General features: G+C 32.2%; 1 pseudogene; it reads left to right on the top strand.

Annotated features, from left to right (window-relative positions):
- The first annotated feature begins 4,335 nt into the window (after window positions 1–4,335).
- Window positions 4,336–17,088, top strand: LOC136969889 (thimet oligopeptidase-like; annotated as a pseudogene).
- Window positions 17,089–17,997: the final 909 nt, after the last annotated feature.

The raw sequence follows: 17,997 nt of genomic DNA, 5'->3' as shown, positions 1-17,997 counted from the left end.
CGTTCTAACCTAACCTAACCTAACCTAACCTATTCTAATAAATTACCATAATTATTACCAACAAAATTATTAGAATAGGTTAGGTTAGAACGTTTCCTTGCTGGAATCAAACGAGCCGCCATCTTGGAACCATAGGTAACATTACATTAACCAGCCTGGAAAGATAGAATAACAAATGAAGTTTTGAAAAGAATGGGAAAAGAAAAAGACGTTTTAAATACAGTTAAAAGAAGAAAGACAGGTTATTTTGGCCACATCATCCGAGGAAGTAAATATGAAATTTTGAGAAATATTTTAGAGGGAAAAATCTGTGGAAAGAAAAGCCCAGGAAGGAGAAGGAAAAGTTTGTTAGGTAATATATGTGAATGGAAAAATAAGAAAGCAGAAGAACTCGCACATGAAGCGCAATTGAGATTGTTATAATAATATTAATCCCACATTCAGAAATGAATATGGAACCAGAAGAAGAATAATAGTCATTGAGGTTAAATTCTGTTTATGTAGTCCCAATGGCGGCGCTTCAGTTAGATTAACTATATTTTTAGTAGACGTTTTCTTTTTTTTCTTTTCAAGAACTACCATGAATTAATAATAGTGGTGTTAAATATTCAGCAGCCTGCCGGCGGCTCCCCTCTGGGAGGAGTCCGTCAAGAGCACAAATAGTCGGAAGTGCAGCCATTGGGACTACCTAGGTAGACTTTAACCGTCATTGGAAATTTAATCCTGAATCGTCAGTTTATTTATTTTCATTTTGTTTTTGTCATTTAAGCAGGATTAATATGATGCCACAGGGAATTAAATTTTGTTTCAATTTAAGGGTGTACTATAGATTACCACCTATGGAATTTCAGGACTTTGATTATATGTTTGAACTCAGGGGACTGAGACGAGTTCAACGGTACCCTATTTTTGGACCGGAGACGAAAAATAAAAAAGTTATCATACTTTTTTAATGCTCTCACGAAGACGGCATTCATAGTTGCTAGTACTGCTATCTTGCGGTAAAGTCTGCAAACCATGACATCGGACTACAGTCATCTCCAGTAGGGCTAACACGCAATACGAGAGCGGAGAGAGCAGTGCGACTTCCAATCATCGCGTGATTGCCATTTCGGTTAATGTTACTTATGGCAGCGAACATGGCGGCCGTTCCGACTGTTCGTGCTCTTGACTGACCTCTCGGAGGGGAGCCGCCGGCAGGCCGCCATGTGCTAAACGTCACTAGTTATTGATTCACAATAGTTCTTGAACAAAGTAAAAAAAGGGGGGAAACGTCTACTAAAGGCAATTTTAACGGCAAGTGACGCGACTCTCGATTGTGATAGCGAGGTCAACTTAGCGGAGAGAGCGACGTGACTCCCTATCATCGCGCGATCACTGGAAAAAAGTATAACAACTTTATTATTTTTCGTCTCCGGTCTAAAAGTAGGGTATCGTTGAACTCGTCTCGGTCTCCTAAGTTCAGATATATACCCAAAGACCCGAAATTCCATAGGTGGTAATCTATAGTATACCTCCAATTTAAAATTAAGTGCTGAAGAACTCCTGAAGAGAACAGATGATTTAATCGACAGAGTACATAAAACATATGATAAAGTCAGTGCTTTAAGTAATGATCAAGTTTCTTGTGAAGTTGTTCTCAAGGTAAAGTACATACCAAATGAAATTCATAATTTAATCTTAATATATTGAAAAATATGGTAAAATTGCAGCTCTGAAAAGGGATGGGACTTTATCAAAGATGTAGACTGTACCAAAGGAATAAAAAAAGTCAAAAGGAAACTATTGTCTATGCGTGATTCTTTGCAAGACATATCCCACCCGAAATAAGCTTATTTGGAGTTTTGAAGACGCTCAGAAATGAGGTGAAGTGTAAAAGTGAAAAAAACTCAGAACTATTTCTGAAAATAATGCTAAGAATTAACTGTTTCCCACTTTACTAGAGAAGGTTGAAACTTGTAAAATATGAGAAAACTGTTGCACTAATACTAGGTTGCAACCAGAGTCATGCATGCCATCACACTGCTAAACATGTTACGTGTCTAGCAAGTAGCCGAGATTCATTGCTATACCTTGTGAAGCGTGTAGACTATCGGTTCCTTTTGACATTTTTTTATTCTTATGGGCATGGATCTACAGCTCTGATAATGTCCCAACAGTCTCATTCAGAGCTGCAATTTTACTGAAAAAATACAGTTTTAGTATGCAATTTTAAGCAAGATTCTGTACCTTCCTCTCTCTAGAGAGATCTGCATCATCCTATTTTTATTTAAAAAACATGGTTAATGTTACCTATGGTAGCAAACATGGCGGCTCGTCTCTGAAAGAGTGGGGACGCATGTTCTAACCTAACCTAACCTATTCTAATAAATTACCCCTATTGTAATAATTTGGTTGGCAATAATTATGGTAATTTGTTAGAATAGGTTAGGTTAGGTGCATCCCCACTGTTTCAGAGACGAGCCGCCATGTTTGCTACCATAGTTAACATTAACAAAAAACACTGAATGACTCAAGGATTTGAAACAGTTTTTCATAAGATAGGATTCCTGGATATCATTTCTTATGCTGCTGAATGATTTTTGAAGTTTAACAAAAATTTTAAACCAAAATGTTTTGGAATTTTATTAATATTATAATTTTTTTCTCTTTTTCAGGAAGAACTAAAAACTGTGTCACATAATCTTTTATGTCTTTTCTAATTATTCAAAAATAATTACAGCAAGTCCGCATATAATTTTCCATCAGATGTGGCCCTCTAAAACTTGCTTTCCAAAATGTTTAATGATTTGCAAAAGTTGACAATTTAAAATTAAAAAACTTGGAACCATATCCTAAAACAGTATTTATTAGTGTTTTCATCTTTACAAAGAGGAACTAAATATATTTATGATGGGAATTGTATCATCTATATGATTTTATTTATTGAAAGGCATTTATTGCACAGGATTGTCAATACACTATAAAACTTCTGTAAATTTGCATATACAGGGTGGGCCAGTGAAAACGAAACGGCAGAGTGTTCGTGTTCGTCCAAGCAAAGCACTCGGACAGGTCGATTTTACTCTCGAGGGGACATCTTTTGCAATAAAGTTTTTGCGGTTCTGAATATTAACTAAACAAACATTTTTTTCGAAATAAATATTTGTTTAGTTAATACAAAATAAATGAGTTTTTAAAATTTTTTGTTGTCTGTTGTATTCAGAATCGCAAAAACTTTATTGCAAAAGATGTCCCCTCGAGAGTAAAATCGACCTGTCCGAGCGCTTTGCTTGGACGAACACGAACACTCTGCCGTTTCGTTTTCGCTGGCCCACCCTGTATATTAAAAGCAAAATGTTCCATTCCCTCCAGAACTGAAACCAACACTTTACAAAGTAACAGCTTGTAAGTGGTCACACTAGGTCACCTGTGGAGTCTACAATTTGTCCCACGAAAGGACTACCCATTAACTTCCTCTGTAGACTCTGCATGAATTCGTGGAAATGGTTAACAAGGTGGAAGAAAGGTTTTTGCATGGGGATAGGGAGACAAGACTTCACTTTTGACTCAGACTTGGAGTTGAAGAGACTGCTATTTTTTTGCTCCCATAGCAACTATTCTTTGACTTTGATTGAATAATAACCTTTGGTTAAATACAAACATAGATTTTGGTTTTAGTTCATATATATATATTAAAAGCAAAATGTTCCATCACTGCTGCACACAAATAACATAAATTTAAAAATCAATTTGATTTACAATTTGAAAATTTTAAAACAACTTTTATACAGTTTTTTAAAACATTTTAATTTTCAATTCATTTGATTTTAATTAGTTTGATTTTATTATTAATTTTGGTTTCAGTGTAAATACCATTTTTAAATTTAATTATTATTTTAGTTTTAATTTATTTAGTATTAATTTAGTTGTAGTTTTTGTAATTATTTTTAATGATTTATTTTGCTGCATTTTTTTGAACCCTTACTACAATTTTTTGAATTAATTGCAACTCTTTTTTTCTTTTGCGACATAACTATAAAAACTGTTCTAGTGTTATTTCACACAAAAGATAATCAAATTTAAATTCATTGGATATTGTATAGATTACTCCCAGTGGAATTTCAGGACTGAGTATATATCTGAACTGAGGGGTCCAAGACGAGTTCAACGGTACTGTACTTTTGGACCAGAGACGAAAAATAACAAAGTTATTATATTTACGATTTCTTGCCTTTCACAATGCATTCTACACCATCCTCTTTTATTTCCAGAAATTTACACATTTCAAAAAATAATGCTAGTCAAATATTTTATTCTAGAAACAAAGAAAAGCACATAAAATAAAGTAAATAAATGAATTTTGTAAAATTAAGTAAGCCACATTTTTCTGTTTTTATAATATAATTCGTTGTTTTGTTAGGATTACATTTGTCTCCAATTGTTCGAGCAAAAATAAAATCATTAAAAACTGAAATAAGCAATTGTGTTGAATTTATCAAAAATCTGAATGAAGAGAATACTATTTTGGAAATTCCAGAGAAAGAGTTAGATGGACTACCTGCAGATTTTATTGAAAACGTAATGAAGGTATGAAAATTGAAAATTATATTAAATTTAGAAGAAGAAATTTTTGACAGTATCTTCATTTACTTAATTAATAAAACAATCTCTGCACAAGAACAGGACAGTCTAATTTGAATCTAAAAACTAAATTTCATTACATTATGTTCTTTTATAAATTGAATAATTTAGAGTCCACATATAAAAGTATTGTATATAACTACATAATTTTTATTCTAGAGTGAAACAGGTAAATGAAAAGTTATATTGAAGTATCCTCATTACTTTTTAATCATGCAGAAAGCAAAAAATCCTGAAACAAGAAAAAAATTGGAATATGCATTCAATTCAAGGTAAATATTACTTTTATCAATATGTTTTATAATAAAATTACCAGTTTAATTACTGTGTATAGGTTTATAATTAGCAATATTTAAAAATTGTTTAGGTGTATTGATGAAAATATTATCATTTTAGAAAAACTGGCCGAATTATGACATGAGGTGGTAATAATTTTATATCTCATTTTAATCATTTATTACTTGAATTTAATGAAGTTTACTTTTAGACAGCATTAATACTTGGATTTCCTAATCATGTAGCTTCTGTTATAAAAGCTGCATGATTAGGAAATCCAAGTATGGCTAAAACTGCAAAAACTGTTTATAATTTTCTAACTACTTTAGCATCAAAATTAGAACCTCTCTGGAAAGAAGAAAGAAAGTTTATAATGTAACTTAAAAAGAAAGAGATATGATTTTATTGGATGATATATTATTGTTGTATAATAAAATATAAAGTCATTGCTCTAAATATAATTTGAATGTATAAAATGATTTATGTATGTTTTTTTGTAATTTATATTTGTAGTGTGATAAACTAAGCATTCCTTTCGAAGATAAGCTACATCCTTCAGAACTTTGTTATTATAATAATTTGGTGGAAGAAATCAAATACTCTGTTGATCAGAATAAATTATGTGAATATTTTCCATTGCCTACTGTAACTAAAGGATTATTGAATATTTATCAAGTAAGAAATGTTTTTACAAATAAACATGTAAACTATAATATTTTCATTTAAATCAAACAAACAACAAACATACGAACAAACAGCACCTCACTGAGTTGTTGTTGTTGTTCTTATGTGGTTTTCTAAGATAGCCAAAGCAGATTACTAAAAACTAAGATTAATTTTAATTATATATAGTTGTAAAAATTTCTATTTTTGTTTTTCTCCATATGAAATGGAAAAATTATAGTCTTTCATCATGAATAAATATGATATTTTTTAAAACTTTCCACCTGGGCACTAAGAGGGCCTTTTATATAACAATACCACCATATCTAGAAATATAAAGATATAAAAATTTTATTTAAGACCATAAAAGAGTTAAATCTAGACACACTTCTGTAAGGTAGCCGACTTCCAGGGGAAAACAGTTACTCACACATCGGAAAAACCTAGGGTCGAAATCGTATGTGGGTGGTGGCGGTAGGAGACAAAGATTACAAGTGTCTTCCACATAACCGTTTAGTCTAACAACTAAGTTAACTTACATAATCTCGTACAACAAAGATCGTCGGCTGACAGCAAGACGTGAGACTTGCGGCGGCTCCGAAGCTTCCTGGGAGTGGATGTCCGAGGGATTTAAGTGGAACTCTGTAACTCGGGCGTAGGATCATCGTCCTAGCTCACTTTCTTTGGCTGTTAGAGGACCCGTTGTCTTCAGTTAAGGCTTGAACGAAGGTAAAGAGGTCTGTCCTGCACTATGGGTCGAGAAGAGAACTGCCGCACCTTTCCTAAGTAGGACCGGAGGAGGAGAGAACCCCTTAACCTTGCAACTCGGGAGTCTTATACGATTTTTTCAGAATCTCACCCTTTTGATTGGTCCTAATTTCCCTCTCCCTCCTCCCGATCGGTCATTCCCTTGTTTCCATACGAAAACTGAGACCGATCTGTTTCGGGAGAGGTCTGAGAGGTGTTGACAGAGCCTTTGAAGTTTGTGCTCGTATTTTCCGCTGTTATAGCCTTCTCTCTGACGTTTTGTCCCCAAGCAATCTGTCAGATGTCTCTGCAGCCATTTACTCCCCTTTGTTTCCCAATTCCGACACTTGTATGCAAGCACCTGGACAAAGCTCCATCTCTTTCGGTTGACATCCCCTCTGTTATTTATTATCGTGTCGCGTTTGTTTTGAACTAAGTAGAAAGTTTCCTTCACATCTGGTCTACATTACCAACACATGTTCTGGACCCAAGTTGACCTTCGAAATTTTCTGACTTGAGAACTTGATAATTATTCACAATTTCTATGCGTTTTTGTGACCCTTACACTTCTTTTCTGCTAAACAGGAAATGCCATCACAATTTTTTAATCTTTTGTTTTATAAGTTTTAAATGTGAGAAATAATAATACTAATGATATGGTAAAATAATATAATCTTGTTACACATTTAAAAAATAATAATAAAATTGCAAAAGTTTAAACCTGTATCATGTAGCTCCAATTCCTACTGTCATATCCACTCAGCTATTGTTTTTATTATTATAAATCAACTTCCAAAGACATAATTGAATGTAAATTGTGTGTTTAGCTTTATAAAGACTTATAAAGCTAAACACACAATTTTCAGAGGCCTGTTTTTTGGAAATTCTTGAGAAGTGAGTTTTATTATTTGGACAAGGAGTTGTTTGTGTTTAGGGCTACAAGTTTGTTTGAATTAGAGACCAAAAATGTCTGATTCTCACCTTGTTAGAATAAGCCCTATGGAATGTGCACATAAGTCTGTATAAACCAATTATATTAAATAATTGGGATATAACTCTGCTAATTAAATGATTAATACCAAGTAATTTTCTACTAGAGGTAGACATTAGGTACCATATCAACTAAATTAATCATTTGTTTATTATAGGTTGTAATGTGTTTCTAGGGTTTCTCAAATGGGATCCCAGTTGTTTTTTTAACCTGGGAAATTCTTTTCATCCCGGGAAATTGCAAATTTCTTAAAGGTTCACTTTTTTCTTATTTTGTGTTAAGGTTGTGGAAATTTTGCAAATAGAAAGTATAATTAACTCATAAACTGTCAGAATACATTTGTATTTATTAATTTTAAACCTACTTATTAGTTTTTTTTAATTTTTCTTCATTATGGCATGTCACAAATGGTCAATAATCAATATGTAGCTTATTTGTGGCAGGACTCCAAAAATTCTTTACTTGTCAGAACCTGTAATATCTGGAATAATTGTACAATTTTTAATCATGCCTAGTAGCTTCAATAACTGCATAATGCCAGGTTGGGCAAATTGGGCAAGGATACAAATGAGTATGAAGTTTTTCTTCATAAACCTGATTATTAAAGACAAATGACCTGCCAAATTATTGGGCTGTAAGCTTGATGTTTCTATTAAAGCAGCCAAAGTTGACAAATCAAGAATACCAGAGAGCAAAAGAAGTACTACAATCTCGAAAATGAACTAGAAACCTTCCAGGCTAAGGTGAAAAAACACATCATCTATCTTCTCTTAAAGGCATTAAACCCGATTCCACTCACATCAATTGAATCAGAAAGGGCAGTCTCGGTAGCAGGACTTTCCATTACTAAAATAAGAATCAGATTGAATGATTGGAGTATTTGACCATCTTTGCTTTTTAAAATCTTATTTATAAAAATTTACAATAATATTTTGTATTATATTTTATTTAAAAAACGAAAATTAGAAGCTTAATTTAATTAAGAATTTAAGTTAGAAGCTTGATCTAAGTTCATTTTTTTTCTTTAAATTTTCAACTCAATTCTATTTTTGACTAAATTAGAAATATAAATTATATTCTTTGATATAAGAAATTGTTTTTCAATATTCTGACAGATAGGTTTAACTTTTTTATATGAAATTATTTTTAAACAAGACATATATCTAGCTCTATACATTTACATACATACAAATTATATTGTTTCATTTCCTCACTGTTTTATTTATTATAATAATAATGATAATTTTTTATCAGAACTGGTGATGTTGAAAGCTTATTTATTTTCTAGATATTACATTTACTTTCTTCATAATGAATAACTTTTTGTGTATAAATAGTAATTTATCATGTTCACTTAACATTTATAGATTTATCTTCTGAAATTGAATTTTTTAAAAAAGTAGCATTTTTCAAAACAATTCTGCAAGTCTACAGTGTAGATTTGATACATGATTATACTTGAAACCTGTTTACAGTAAAATCTACAACAATATTAACATATAGAATGAATGACAAAAGCTAAAATTTTTATTATTGTTGGGTTTAATTAAAAATTAAAACTATAAAGTATCAGTTTTATTAAGTAGTCATTACATAAATTTATTCTGAATTGTGAATTAATCTGATACTGTTTTATGAAAATTAATATACATTAATGGATTAACAGTGTAAATTATATATAAAACTGAATTTAATCTAAGTTAATAATTCTTTTTTGATTTTAGTTCAGTGTGATTGATGCAGAAAGTAAAAAATTGTTAGGTTACTTTTTCTTAGATTTATTTCCAAGAGAAGGAAAAACTCCTCATGCATGTCAATACTCATTGCAGGTAATATTTATAACTTTAAATAAATTTTAATATTAAGATAATCTTAATAAATTAATTTAATTGTTTATTTTTATTAGCATGGATGTTTGCTGCCTGATGGAAACAGACAAGTTCCCATAACAGTAATTATTGCTAATCTTATCAAATCAACAGATGAGAAATCATCTTTATTAGATCATAATGAAGTGTGTATCATCTTCAACAGTAGAAAATAATGACTATTTTTGAGACATCATCCCACCATTAGCAATTTAAGCTTGCATTTTGTTCCATATTTTTAAGAAAAATATTAACCTTTGGAATATAAAGCAAATAAATGTTTAAATCATTGATGAGATGACACTTTCCAAATATGTTTCAGAAAATAAGATATATTGTGGTTTTCAAAACTTAATTACTAATCTTTCTCAATTTGCAATGATTTTTACATAATAATAATTTTTTTATTATATTCTTTCTTAATGTAAAAGTTTAAATTTTAAAAGTTACTCATTTAATTTTCAGGTCAAAATATTTTTTCATGAATTTGGTCATGTAATGCATGATATTTGTACAGCTGTAAATTTAGCATTCTTTAGGTAATTGTTTAATATTATATAATATGAGAGTCAGTCAAATATAAACCAAACTTTTTGTCTTCTTCTATTACATGATTATTTTTAAAATTACATGCAAGTCATTTTTTACACCTCTAACATTTGATATTTTTTCTACCTGATTGAGTTTTTTTATTCTTCCATTGTAGAAACTAGTGGGCTGCTGCCCAAAGACAGTTGCACACAAAGATTCCATCTGTTCATCATTTTTGAATCATTGTCATCTAATGACTCCTTGAGTGGTCAAACAAGTGGTAATCAGATGGAAATACATTTGGGCTGAATGGGGGATGTTTGACAGTAGTCCAGTGCATTTGCATTAATTTCTCTTGGTGTAGGATGGCAGTGTGATGTTTCACATTGCCATTCAGGAACAGATGAGATTGCCCAATTGGATTGCCATCAGATTGGAACAACATGCCTTTTGGACCAATATTCTGCCTTAGAATCCATCCAATAAACAAAGCATTGATAAATATATCACACCAACCTTATAATGCTTTGCAGTTATTTTGTAATGTATCACAAACATTTTTGGTCCACCAATTTAAAAAGGAAATTTGAAAGAAAATAGAATAAATAGAACATATCAGAAACTGAATAGAACGGGAATCGCACCTGAAAATGCTGCCTTGATCCTGTCTAAAGGAGATGTACACGCTTGGCCGCAAAAAGCAGCAAAATGATGTCACTTTTTTCACCGTATAAGTCAATTTTGTGCTGCTTTTCTCATGCCGCAAAATTTGGTTAATTTTATCTTTTGTGGCAGTTGCTGCCAAGACATGTTTCTATCAGTCAGTAACAGTTTATCTGGTAGTCACATGAGAAAATAGAATCATGTGGTGTTTTAATGGCAGAAAGTTTGAGTGGTCAACTGAGATAAGTGACTTTTGAATAAAGAGGAAAGGATAATAATTTTAACACAAATTCTACACAAATAATCATACATAATTTAATTCAAAAGAAATAAACAAATCTTACTCAAAATAGTATTCTTTATTGAGAGATCTTAATCAAGTAATAAGCATATTTTGTACACCAGTTCTTTCTTGATCCAAGAAAATATCTCTAATCCAAAATCTTCATTTGAATCTTTGACAAAATCTTGTTAAATGAAGCAAGCTGTATAAAACAAAAGTTGTAAACACATGGATAGCAATGTCGGTATCGTTTGCCATCTTGAATACTGCACGCAAGTGCCGAAATCTAAGCAGGTTGCCGCTTGTGTGGTTGTGGTGCCGCACCACAAAGATGCATTTGCAACACTGCTTTTTATTGCCACACCACATGTATGCATCCACCTTAACAGTTTTCAGTTGTAGGCAGCATTAACTATCTTTTGTTTGTGGAGGAAATCAACATATACAATGTCTCTATAATCTCAAAACAGTGATAAGAATCTTACTCAGACAACTGTTTTTCCCTTCATAAGACCTACTTCATTCTTTCTCCACCATTCCATACTGGCTTGTTTTATCTCTGTGGTATAATGATGCATTTATGTCTCATCATAATGACAATAAAATTCAAAAATGCATCCCATCTTGTACAAATTTAGCAGTCTCTGAGAAACTTTAACTTCAACAGCTTTCTGATCTGATTCAACAGGTATGGAACCCATCAAGTTTAAATTTTTTTGACTTTAACACATTCCAAATGATGGACTATATGCTGCTATGGCTTATCTTAATTCCCATATAAATTTCATCCACTATTAACATCTAGATACCTTCAATAAGGCTTCAAACTACATGAATGTTATCTGACATTATGCTTATCTTGGAGCAACGTGGATGCATGATGTTTTGCATGTTGTTATGTCCACTAGCAAATGCCATATGCCATGTAAATATTTACATCTTTGATGCAAATATTTCATTCCCAAACTGTACATTTATACTTAACAAAATCTTTGTTAGGTTCACATTTTCATATGTTAAAAACTTGATTATAATACATTGTGCAATGGCAGTAGGTACCACTTAGCACTTGTCGTGTTAACTGCTGTAGAAACAACTGTAAGCTAATGTGCATGGCAGGAAACCAGTCTACACATGACAACTGATATTTATACATTTGCCCCTTCTACTGTTGGGAAAAAGTTTGGTTTATATATTTGGTTGACCCACATATTAATTTACTTTTATTTATATTTAATTAATTATAATATTAATTTCTGAATACTTTAAAATGAAATATTAAACTTGTATTATTTTATTAGTAGAACAAATGTTGAATGGAATTTTGTAGAAGCACCATCTCAAATGCTTGAAAATTGATGTTGGGAACCAGAAACCCTAAGAAGAATGTATGGATATTACAAAGATGGAAGTCCTCTACCAGATAATATTCTACAATCTCTTGTACATTCTCGTTTAGCTAATGTTGGTTATTTTAATTTGTGTCAAATAGCCCTAAGCATGCTTGATTATTACATTCACACCAATTCAAAAGTAAGGAAAGAAGATTTATTAATAATTACTCAAATTTTTCATTTGAGATTAAAATATTTATTATTATTAGGCTGATACAAGACAAATTTATCATGATTTAAGTTGCTCACTTCTTGGTATTCCTCCAAAAGAAGATACTAATATTGCTGCTAATTTTCAGCATCTAGTTGATGGGTATGATGCAGGATATTATAACTATTTGGTAAGTTGTATTTGATTCTGTATACTGAATTGTTAATTTCAATATCATTTGAACATGGAATAAATGATTACATTATAAGATTTGTGCTTTTTGTTTTCAATAGTTTTTGTCTGTTATAAAGTTTAAGGTAAATTGAACTAAGAATAATTAACATTCTTTTGTCAAAAACAATTCTATGAATAACAGTAAACAAGTATTGATTCAGCCTTCTTTAGTAGCCTGCCTTACATTATTGAACAAAAAAGTGAAAAAACTAGAAGATAAAAAACTGAGCATTCCAAATTATAACATTCTATAGCCATGAATATTTTCTTAAACTTTATTTGAAACTATAGATCAAACAGTTTAATGAAAATACAGTGGAACCTCACTTAATGAGCATAATTTCTTCCAGAATCTTACTCGTAATGTGAAACACTCGTTAAGCAAAACAATTTTTCCATATAAATGAATGTAAAATACAATAATGTGTTTCACGCCAAAAAATTACTCAAATACAGTCAAACCTGTTTTTATGCAGTGGATAGGACCGCATAAAAAAAAACGCATTAAAAAAAATTGCACAAAACTTCACGAGTGGCTATAAAAAATAGTTTTCGTAACATAATTAAAAATATATTTTTTTATGCGGTCAATAGGGACCGCATAAAAAAAGCCTCACAGAAAATAACTCAAAACCGTACGAAATAGAATTTATTGACAACAGATGTCAGCACTTGACTGCATTGTCTCGTCTATCGTCTGTTTTACATATTTTTGTCCAGGTGGTGTTTTGTTGACTTAAAACATAAATTATTTCATTTTTCCATATTCATGCAATAATATTACTATAATAAGTTCATTTATGCTATAATAAGTTTATTTAGCTATAATAAGTCAACGTGAGACATGATAAATCGCACGAGACTAGTCACCAGCTATACCGCACAAAAAAAAATCGCACAAAAAAAAACCTGCATAAAAACAGGTTTGACTGTATTTTATGTATAACGTGTATTCATAGAACTATTTAATTATAGCCTTTATGTAGCCCAAGAATTTGGCATATTGTTTGGTGTGTGTAAAGGTCCGCTTTTAACGTAGCGGGTCGAAAAGCCACGCGACCGAGATAATTGGTTTCACCTGGCATTGGGGCTATAAACGGCCAGGAAGAACAAAGGAGTAGCGTCTCCGTTTAGGGGTCAATGTGTTTGCCACGTGTCATTCGGCTTGGAAAAAAATGTAAACAAGGGATGGACGTGACTGTAAGCTACGTCGTCGGGAGTAGGGCGGACGTCTTTGGAAGCTCCCAGGGGAAAGGAAGGACCCGATTGGTCGCAAGTTGTTGCCGTGGAACTCCTTAAATTGTAAGGGTGGCGAGAAGAACGGGGAGAAGGGCGAGAGACCGGATACGTGGTAGTCTCTGACACCTAGGAAGCCCGTGAGGTGTAGAGAGAGTGTTCTCCTCTTAGGAATTCCTCTGAGAAGGGTTAGGGTAGAGACCGGACGGCCACACGGTTGAGCCAACTCCGAAAACCGACCGGAGTTTCCCCAGGGTCTAATAGTCCCCAACAGACAAGCTGTACGTGAGATACCACACCTTTGTTGCATCGTGTGTGTAATGTTGTCAAACTTGTACATCCTGTAAATATTCACTGGACTAAGTGTGGAGGTGTACTTTTCTACGAACCAACGTAAGAGCATTCTCGGGTCGTAAGAACTAACCCGAGAAGGATCAGCGTAAAGATCATAGCGGATTACGTAAGGATCTTCACTGTGTGTTTATTATATAACGGGCTATGGTTGTTGATGTTTATATGTAATATGTCTGAACACAAGTTTGGAAAAATGTGTGATCACAAGTGACACTAAGAATTGAGTTATAAACTTTGTAACATAACCATATGGTCGTATCATATTCAGTTTAGATTGACCAAACTTACAGTAAGGATATGGCGAATTGACAAACTGTGCGTGTGCTAAGTCAGTTGCTATACAATTGGAAGTTGTGCCGGAAGCAACAAATTGGTTGAAATGTATCTTTTGACTGACAACGCTACTTCTGAACAATATAAAATTTTATGATTAGAATTACTTTTGTCGTAAAAAAAATAGAAAAATGATAAAATGTATAAATAATTATAGTGTTAGATCCGACAACATCAGCCCATGATTTTGCGCATTCTCACAATGGACTGCTTTGTAAGCCATAAAAAAAGTTTGTTCCTTAAAGGATAAGGAAACGGCCTTACAGTATTTTATAAGTATTGCTATAGATATCCAGTGTAGCAAACATTTACAGATACGGTTACCTTATGGAGTTTATAACTTGACCCTAAGATGCTAGCGGAAGGAGTGCTAGACACAGACTGATGGAGCATGAGCACAATGTGGGACTTCTCTCTCCTCGTCACTTGTTATGCAAAATACTTGTTATGTGAGGTTCCACTGTATTAATATTACATCATCTTTGACATACAAGGGTCATGACATAAATATTCATTACTAATGAATAAAAAATATGAAGTGGGTTGTACTTAACCAAAGTTCTCATTGGCCTTTCATGTGGTCTCTGGCCATGTGTAACACCTGATAGCAAATGTCCAGCAGATGCCATATTTTGTGGCAAAATTGTTTTAACAGTAGAGCACATGGACCATTCTAATGCAGCTAGAATGGCATCTGTTGGTGGAAATTAACCTTGAACAAGAAATTCCTTATTAGGTTGTTTGGAAAGTAATTTCATTTTTTTTTTCATGGGGAAAAAAAATAATTTTTTTATAATATATAAATATTTTATTGAATTATATATTGACCATTTTGGTCAAATATCTGTTGCCATCTTTCTGGTAGTAGCATGATTCCACAATCATAAAAGTTTTGATCTTTGCTTACAAAAAACTGATCCAAGTGATTTTTGACATCCTCATTCGAAGTAAATGCTTTACTGTTTAAAAAATTTTGTAAAGACCGGAACAGGTAATAATCCGAGGGTTCCGGATCTGGTGTATATGGTGGGTGTGGTAGTACTTCCCATCCAAACTGTAACAGCTGATTGTAGAGACAGAGTTTACATTAAACGACATTTAACAACAGAACAGCCTATAGACGTTGGTTGGCTGAACTGCGGTTTAAAATGCGTTGCAAAGACAGCAAACGTCTATCTCTGAATGCCCTCTACACGATCTTCAGCAAAACATTGGCTCTTACTTTCTTGGCCATTTTACTCCCCTGTTTTAGGAGTCATTCGGCCAATTGGGTTATTCGTTTGTGACGTCAGAAAAGGTCGCCAGCTACATTCCGAATGCTTCCGGAAATAAAATCTTAAGGCCATCAACAACCATTGTTCAGCAGTTAATGACGACCCTTTTCCATTTCGATATTTAATTTCGTCGCCAATATGGTTTAAAATACGAACAAATCCATATTTAGGAAATTTATATCGAATTCGAAATTCATCTTCCGAATAGATTTTTAAGGAATTATTTTGACATCATATTACTGTCTCCCTTCGTAACTTTCGAAATGAATTATTTTAAATATTTTATTATTACTATTACATTTTTAAAATTATTTCTATAAAAGTATTTCGGTAATTATCAAAATTGTCTCATTTGTTTAACAGAACGTTCTGACTAGGTGACTAACTACAATGACCCCGAGATGTATTAACGTTTTATAACCAACACGATACTCAAATTGTAAATAAATACGTCTAATTTAAATTAATTGTAATTTTAAGTCTTCACCCATTTGAATATCGAAATTGGAACGTTTAAAATAAATTTAAAGTAATTAATTTTGTTATTTTGCTCCAAGCAATTAATTAATTAATTTTGTCGATTCGTACCGCTTACAACATTTATTGAAGGAACAATATCCATTTTTATCTACTTTTCCACCAACAAAACTACCACTCGAATTATTTAATTCGAGTTGTAGCCCTCTAAACCTGCTGTGGAGTGAGTCTAGAAAGTAGGTCAAATAACTTGTTTCTAATCGCTGTCTACATTGTGGCAAGCGAGAAACGCCGTCTCTGCAATGACATTTTTCTGAACTGCAATCTACCCAAACTGTGAACCTTCGTCCCCCTCTAAACGTTGTCTCTGCAATTGGCCTTAACAGTTTCTGACGAGTTACCAAACTTGTGTGAAATTTGGTATTATCGTGGTAAAACACTACACCTTTTTTGTTGATCAATTTTGGCCTTTTCTGTTTGATGATATTACTCAATTTGTTTACTTGATGGCAGTACACTTTTGAATCAATTGTTAAATTGTCTGGTGAAAGCTCAAAAAACAAATTTCCTTAAAATCCCACCAAACAGAGCATCTCTCTTTAAGAACATGTGGAACCCATATATCAAGCTTTGAAACGAACCAATTCGTTTCAAGTAATCATAAATGGTTCAATTCAACAAATTTAATATCTTAGTGATTTCACGTGTTGTTATTCAGCAGTTTGCTTCAATCAGTACTTTTATTTTGTTTTCATTGTCTTCAACTGGCCATCCAGAACATTGTGCATCTTCAATATTGAAATTGCCAGAACGAAATTTTGTGAACCAGTTTTGGCAATGTCTTTCTCTCGACACATCATCTCCATACACGGCACATGGCATTTGACGTTGACCATAATCGTCTCTGATTTCATCATTAGCCACTCATAGAGAGCTATTTGACTAAGTGGATTGTTTAAAAATTTAAAAAGTAAAGACGATTTTATGTTATTTTTATGTGCGTTTCTTTACAAAGCTATATTTAATTATAATTTTCTTTAAAAGTATATTCATACAATTGAAGAATATTTTGTGCCAGGTATGTATATCCACCACATTTATTTCACCAAGTAAGTTTTTATAATTTTATTTTTAATTTTAGCCCCTTATATCATGGCTAGCGATTCAGAATGTACTTGTGATATTGAAAATTTATTTTAAAATAGTTTTGGCTCAAGATCGTATAATGAAAAAGAAAACATTATTAAAAGAGAAAAACCAATGCCTAAATTAAATATAAATACTTCAACAAAAAAATTTGTTCGACATTTTCATGATAAAATTTATGAAGACATAAAACGGCTTTGTGGATACATAAAAATGCAAAAATTTTGGCTTTGCCTGCTATTTTCAAATGAAATTAGTGTGTGGAATAAGAATGGCGTTGACGATTTAAATAACTTGGGTAAAGCTGGCAAAAGACATGAAAATTGTAAATGTCGCATCGATTCTTTCGTAAAATTGAAGCAATTTGGAAATCAGAATAGAATTTAACATTAATAAATAATATAAAATAAATATTGAAAATTATAACAAGATAGTTATGGCTAATAGATATATCTGAATACGGGTATACCTCGAGTTACATCGTTCCCGATTATACGCCGTTTGTCAAAAAAGTATACGGAAAAATAAAAATCAAGTTTAAGTCATTTTATTCAACTTTACATCCGTCCACCACAAATATTGAAGTCGTAATATGACTAGAAAAGCGTTAAAAGTACATAAAATCATTAAAATATGTATATTTACAGTAGATGTTAATATAATCATCATAAATCCTAGAGAACGAAACACGAAAACATTGCGTTTCTGTGTTGTCTTATTTAGCGGTCTTTAAGTGTTCATTATTGGCGTTTA

This window comes from Centruroides vittatus, unplaced genomic scaffold (genome assembly GCF_030686945.1).
Source record: "Centruroides vittatus isolate TY-2023 unplaced genomic scaffold, ASM3068694v2 contig_1824, whole genome shotgun sequence".
Lineage (NCBI taxonomy): Eukaryota > Metazoa > Arthropoda > Arachnida > Scorpiones > Buthidae > Centruroides > Centruroides vittatus.
This window is presented reverse-complemented; position numbering and strand designations above follow the sequence as displayed.